Source organism: Hordeum vulgare, chromosome 6H (assembly GCF_904849725.1).
Source record: "Hordeum vulgare subsp. vulgare chromosome 6H, MorexV3_pseudomolecules_assembly, whole genome shotgun sequence".
NCBI lineage: Eukaryota > Viridiplantae > Streptophyta > Magnoliopsida > Poales > Poaceae > Hordeum > Hordeum vulgare.
The window spans coordinates 441,430,358-441,437,878 of NC_058523.1; positions in this window are offsets into that span (position 1 = coordinate 441,430,358).

Sequence of the window (7,521 nt, forward strand, 5' to 3'; positions counted from 1 at the left end):
TGCATATATGTATGATCATTGCCTTAGATATCGTCATGACTTTGCGCGGTTCTATCAATTGCTCGACAGTAATTTGTTCACCCACCGTAATATTTTCTATTTTGGGAGAAGCCTCTAGTGAACACTATGGCCCCCGGGTCTACTTCACACCATATTTTCAGCCTTACACTTTTACTTCTTTGCACTTTCCGCCCTCAGATCTCACTTTGCAATCAATCTTGAAGGGATTGACAACCCCTTTATAGCGTTGTGTGCAAGCTCTTTTGTGTTTGCGCAGGTACTCTGGACTTGACGCGATTCTCCTACTGGATTGATACCTTGGTTCTCAAACTGAGGGAAATACTTACTGCTCCTGTGCTGCATCACCCTTTCCTCTTCAAGGGAAAAACCAACGCAAGCCAAGTCTTCGTCAACGTGCCAATTTCTGGCGCTGTTGTTTGAGAAGTAGCAGAAGGATTTCTGGCGCCTTTGCTGGGGAAGATCAAGTGAAGAACTCATCCAAGTAAGTGTCGCAAACTCATCTCTTGCATTTACTTATTTGCCTCTCGTTTTCCTCTCCCCCACTTCTGAAAAACAAAAAATTACAAAAATATTTGCCTTTTTCGTTTGCCCTTTTCTTTTGCTTCCTTTCTGTTTGCTTGTGTGCTATGTGCCTTCAATATGCTTGCATCTTCGCTTGCTGAAAATCTAGTGATATGGATCCTCACCCACTTGCTAATCTCTTTAAGAGATCCACATATGTGGAACCAATTGCTAGTGAGTTGAGTGCACTTGACTATCTTTATGGAGTTTTGCTTGAGATGCGTGAATCTGAAAATTGTGGTGAAGAAACTTATGAAGTGATTCACGAGGGATCCTTCAATGAAAAGCATGATTGCAATGGTTTCACTATGAATTCTATTAGTGTCAATCATGCTAAAAATATGCAAAACCCTAAGCTTGGGGATGCTAGTTTTGGTATGTCCTCTACTTGTTGCAATGATCATGAATGGGGCGATGATTTTTCTTATGATCTTGAAAATTTGTTTAAGCCTCATGATGAATATGATGTTTGCAATAATATTGAAAGTGGGTTTGGAGAAGTCATGACTTTAGTTGATGATAATCCCACTATTTTTGAAGAGCGTCAACTTTGCATGCATGTGGATCATGAAAAGAATATCCTTCGTGATAGCTATATTGTGGAATTTGATTATGATTCCACATGTAATTGCTATGAGAGAGGAAAATATTGTGGTAGAAACTTTCATGTTACCAAATAACCTCTCGTTATGTTGAGATTGATATTGTCTCTTTCTTCTTCCTTGCATATGGCAACTATTGGTTGTCTTGACAATCTGTTTTCCTATAAAATGCCTATGCATGGGATGTATGTTAGACTTAGATGTGATTTTCACATGCTTTATGATGCTCTCGTTGTGCTTCAATTATTGTCTTTTGGGTGAGCATCATTGATTTATCAATGCCTAGCTAAGGGCATTAAATAATATCGCTTGTTGGGAGGCAACCCAATGAATTTATCTTTGCTTTTTTGCTTTATGTTTTGTTGCGTCCACACCATCATAATTCTGTTATGATTGTGTATTTTGTGTTTCTTTTTGTGTTTTAGCCAAGCAAAACCTTTATGACTAGTTTGGTGTTGGTTGTTTGATCCTGCTGGAAAAAGACAGAAACTTTTCGCTCATGAGATTATTTTTCATTTTTATTAATAAAGATCTTTTCAGTTGATTCTTCTTGCTGTTGGTTGATATGCCTTTTTCCCAGGCAGTCGTAATTTTTCAGAATTTTTGAGGTAACAGAAGTATACGAAGTATACAGACTGCTACAGACTGGTCTGTTTTTGACAAATTCTGTTTTTGTTGAGTTGGTTGCTTGTTTTGATGAAACTATGGATAGTATCGGGGGGTACTAGCCATGGACAAGTAATAATACAGTAATCTAACATGAATATAAATAGAAATCAAGTTTTCTACAGTACCTAAAGTGGTGGTAGTTTGTTTTCTTGTGCTAATGATATCACGAGTTTCTGTTTAAGTTTTGTGTTTTGAAGTTTTCAAGTTTTGGGTGATGTTCCCATGGACAAAGGAATAAAGAGTGGAAAGATCTCAAGCTTGGGGATGCCCAAGGCATCCCAAGCCAAATTCAAGGACACCAAAAAGGCTAAGCTTGGGGATGCCCCGGGAAGGCATCCCCTCTTTCGTCTTCAATCCATCGGTAACATTACTTGGAGCTATATTTTTATTCACCACATGATATGTGTTTTTCTTGGAGAGTCTTGTATCATAGGAGTCTTTTCTTTTTGTTGTGTCACAATCATCCTTGCTGCACACCTTTTGATAGAGACATGCACTCGTCGTGAATTTGCTAGAATACTTATTGAGCTTCGCTTATATCTTTTGAGCTAGATAATTTTTCTCTAGGTGCTTCACTTAGATCTTTTAGAGCACGGCGGTGCGTGACTTGGTAGTTGTCTTATGCTGTGAAAGTAGTCCCAAAGGTGATAGGTACCCGAAGAGGATACAAAAACTTCCATCTTCATGTGCGTTGAGTAGAAAGAGAAGTTTGATTCCTCTCAATTAGTTTTGAGACGTGGATTTGGTAATATTAAGAGTCATGTTAGTAGGGTGTTGTGAATCTATAAATACTTGTGTTGAAGTTAGTGATTCCCGTAACATGCACGTATGGTGAACCGCTATGTTTGGAAGTCTGAGCATAATTGATCTATTGATTGTCATGCTTTGTGTTGCGGTCGGGATCGCGCGATGGTTTACACCTACCAACCCTTCCCCTAGGAGTATGCGTTTAGCACTTTGTTTCGATTACTAATAAAAACTTTCACAACAAGTATGTGAGTTCTTCATGACTAATGTGAGTCCATGGTATAGATGCACTTTCACCTTGCACTATTGCTCGCCTCCCTAGTGCCGTGCAATTTTCGCCGATGCACAAACCCACCATATGCCTTCCTCAAAACAGCCACTATACCTACTTACTATGGCATTTTCATAGCCATTCCGAGATATATTGCCATGCAACTCCCACCGTTCCGTCTCATGACTTGTGTCGTCGCTCTCATATTGCCATTGCATGATCGTAAGATAGCTAGCGAGATGTTTCAACGTCATACGCCAAGCTAGATCGTTGCACATCCCGGTACACTGCCGCAGGAATTTCCCATAGAGTCATCATCGTTCTAAGCTTTGAGCTGTGAGTAAATAAAAGTGTGATGATCATCATTATTAGAGCATTGTCCCATGTGAGGAAATAAAAAAAAGAGGCCAAAGTTGCCCACATAAAAATAGAAGATCCCAAAGATCCCATATAAAAAAAGAGAGAAAAATAGAGAAGGGACAATGCTACTATCTTTTTCCACACTTGTGCCTCTCGTTTCGTCACCACCATATGCTAGTGGGAATCTTTATTATATAACTTTGCTTGTATATTCCAATGATGGGCTTCCTCAAATTGTCCTAGGTCTTCGTGAGCAAGCAAGTTGGATGCACACCCACTAGTTCTCCTTTTGAGCTTTCACATACTTATAGCTCTAGTGCATCCTTTGTATGAAATCCCTACTCATTCACATTGATATCTATTAATGGGCATCTCCATAGCCCTTTAATATGCCGAGTCAATGTGACCATCTCCTCCTTTTTGTCTCACAACCACCACCACACTCTATTCCACCTTTAGTGCTATATCCATGGCTCACGCTCATGTATTGCGTGATAGTTATAAAAGGTTTGAGAAAGTAAGAGTGCGAAAACAATTACTTGGCCAATACCGGGGTTGTGCATGATTTAAATTAGTTGTGTGAGGATGATGGAGCATAGCCAGACTATATGATTTTGTAGGGATAATTTTCTTTGGCCTTTTTATTTCGAAAGTTCATGATTACCTTGCTAGTATGCTTGAAGTATTATTGTTTTCATGTCAACAGCAAACTATTGTTTTGAATCTTACGGATGTGAACATTCATGTCACATGAAAGAAGTTACAAAGGACAACTATGCTAGGTAGCATTCCACATCAAAAATTCAGTCTTTATCACTTCCCTACTCAAGGACGAGCATGAGTTAACGCCCCCTCCTCTCTATATATAGGTGGAGGGTTGTGGGGAAAAGACCCTCCAAGCCCTAGGGCGCAGCCAAGGGGGAGGAGGTGGAATCCTAGTCCCCTTCCTTCCCTTCCATACAACGGTAGACTTTCCACCTTTCCCAACTCCATGGGCCTTGGGGGACTTGTGCGCTTGGCCCAATAAGGCCACAACGTCTCCCCTCAGCCCATGCAAACCCTTGGGACGGTGGTGGAACCCTTGGTGGACTTACGGAATCCTCCGAAAGTTTTCGAAACCTTCTAGAAGCTTCCCGGTACAATACTGGAAAAACCCAAAACTTTTCCGGTAGCCAAACTATGACTTCTCATATATAAATCTTTACCTCCGGACCATTACGAAGCTCCTCGTGATGTACGAGATTTCATCTGGGACTCCAAACAACTTTCGGTTACTACCACACATACCTCATTAATACCAAATCATCACCAAACCTCAAGTGTGTAGACCCTGCGGGTTCGAGAACTATGCAGACATGACCGAGACACTCTGCCGCCAATAACCAATAGCGGGACCTGGATGTACATATTGGCCCCTACATATTCTATGAAGATATTTATCATTCGAATCATGATGTCAAGGATTCAATCAATCCGCATACTATTCCCTTTGTCTATCGGTATGTTACTTGGTCGAGATTCGATCGTCGGTATCTCTATACCTACTTCAATCTCATTACCGGCAAGTCTCTTTACTCGTTTCATAATACAAACTCTCGTGACAAACTCCTTAGTCACATTGCTTGCAAGCTTCTTGTGATGTTGTATTATCGAGTGGGCCCTAGAGATACCTCTCCATCATACGGAGTGGAAAATCCCAGTCTCGATTCACGCCAACCTAACACACACCCTCGGAGATACCTGTAGAGCACCTTTATTGTCACCCGGTTATGTTGTGACGTTTGATACACACAAGGCATTCCTCCGATGTCCGGGATTTGATGATCTCATTGTCATAGGAACAGATACTTGACATACAGAAAACAGTAGCAATAAACTGAGATGATCACATGCTGATGGGGATTTGTACCTAGGGTAGGGCCATAGGCCTGACCTACATGTCTTACCCAAGGGCACTACATTGAAGACTTGAAGATTACAAGGAAGGCTCCAACTGACTCGCCATGATGCATGGGTCACTCGGTAGAACATCCACTCAGATATTTTCTCCCTTCACTCGACGGAAGCCTTTCACTCGGAATAATTAGAATCCAGTTGACCGCAGAAGATCAGAAGCCACTCCAGGGAGGCCAATGAGCGGGCATTCAATTCGTCATCATAAGTAACATTTATTACGAACGTTATCAGAAGCCCTTGGTTGCTCGGTCTTGATGAGGGGTAGCACACTCTATATAAGCCCCCCTCCCCTCTGGCACAAGGGTTTGGACCCCGTGTAACGCACATATTCCACACGACAAGAGCTCATAAGCACTGAGATGTAGGGCTGTTACCTCCACGAGAGGGGCCTGAACTCATACATAGTGTGTACAAACTCGCCGTAGCTAGGACTCTGCCCTCTCCTTACGTACCCTCACATCTACTGCCAGGCTCGTTCCCACAACAGTTGGCGCCCATCGTGGAGCAGGCGTCTAAGCGACTTCCGGCGAGTTTGTGATTTTTTTCTTCGTCATGTCTTCCAATGGTGATTTGTTCTTGGGCCGCGAGATCCGTCTCCGTGCACTCACCTTCATTCCCGATGACTTAGCATGGCTTCATGAGGTGCCTCTAGATGTTGAGGCGCTCCCGATCCATGGGGCGGCGCACTTTAGTGCAAGTTCCTACGACATTCTCTTTCAGCAGTCGTCGACTCCCGTGTCGATTGCTCTCGCCATTGTTCGTCGCCACAAGCGGTTCGGTCACTCGGGACTCCAGCCACGGGTGAGGCATGCGGCGGATCGCCAAGCATCGTCCCCATAGATTGCGACTATTGAGCACGCCAAATCACTTTGCAACGCGTTTGACTCGGTGTCACATCAGTCTGACGTCCCGTTCGAGTGCGAGAGCTGCGATCCTGCAGCTGAGGTTTTTATGGCGGGTTCGCTGCAAAGCCCGCCTGGTTTCGGCCGTGGCGGACACGAGGTTGGAAAACCATCGGGTGGGCATGCCCGCCAACTTCCCGGGTTTCCGGTCGACACCAACAATAGTTGTTTCCGGGTGGATCTCAGAACAACGTCGAGGTATTCTGTACTCCAATTCTGAATGTTGTAACCGTCGCGAGGATAGAAGATTCCATTCAACCGTCAAATTCAGAGGTTGGCAGAGGTTTGGAGTAGATTCGGACATTGCTTCACGATGCGCAACATCAAAATTTGGTTGTTTCTCTGTCGCTCAATAGATTACACAGTAACTCAGCCAGGGCAGACACAGTTCGGTCGGTTCATAGTCCGAAGTCACCTCTGCATCGCAGGGGTAGAGGTTACTGTGAGGATCAGTACAGAGATCAGGGGCGAAATTAGTTTGCTCCCTGTTATCACCGTGATGACCACTGTCGAGTGCATTCTCCCCCGCGGAGTGGTTCATATGTGCCCCGACACTATGATGATAGGTGACCGTTCAGCGATGAGCGAAATCCTAGGTTTGATGCGAGGAATGTGCTCGTGTAGAGGCGGATTGACAGGGACAGGGCTCACAGAGATGGTTCTGACAGAGATCATCCGAGTGGAAGTGGTGCCGTTGTCTCTGGCCCCGAGTGTTTCAGCAGAGCTATTTGATCCGCTGATATTCCCCCAACTTCAGGTTGGCGGCTGGAATAAGCAAGTTTACGGAAGAATCAAAGCCTGAAACATGGATGGATGATTACCGAGTGGCAGTGCAGATTGGTGGAGGAAAAGACAACGTTGCCTTGAAGCATTTGTCTCTGATGTTGGATGGTTCAGCCTAGGCATGGCTGAATCAGTTGGCCCCTTCTAGCATCTATTGCTGGGAGGACTTTGCTCGAGTGTTCATCAAAACTATCGAGGGCACGTGCAAACGTCCTACTCATTTGTCCGAGCTACAACATTGTGTGTATAAGCCGAGTGAAACTCTTAGAGATTACATCCAGCGTTGGACCACCCTCCATCACACGGTGGAAAACTTTTCTGAGCATCAAGGAGTCTGCCCATTCAAGGCTTGTGTCGGGTACAGGGAACTTTATCTGAAGTTCGGTCGAATAGGAGATATGTCCATGAGCAAGATGATGGAGATTGCCACTCGGTACGCCAATGGCCAAGAGGAAGATCGCCTCCGCAACGCTAAGGGTAAGGCAGTCGACAATGATGCTGGTGGTGGAAATTCCAATCGGAAGCAGAAGCGCTAAGCTGATGGTCTTGCTCTGGCAGAAGTGGCCACTCTGGCAGCACAGGGAAAGAATAAGGGGAAGCCCAAAGGGCAATCGCCCCCCCCCCCAAGAAGTCGAAGAATCAGTCGGGA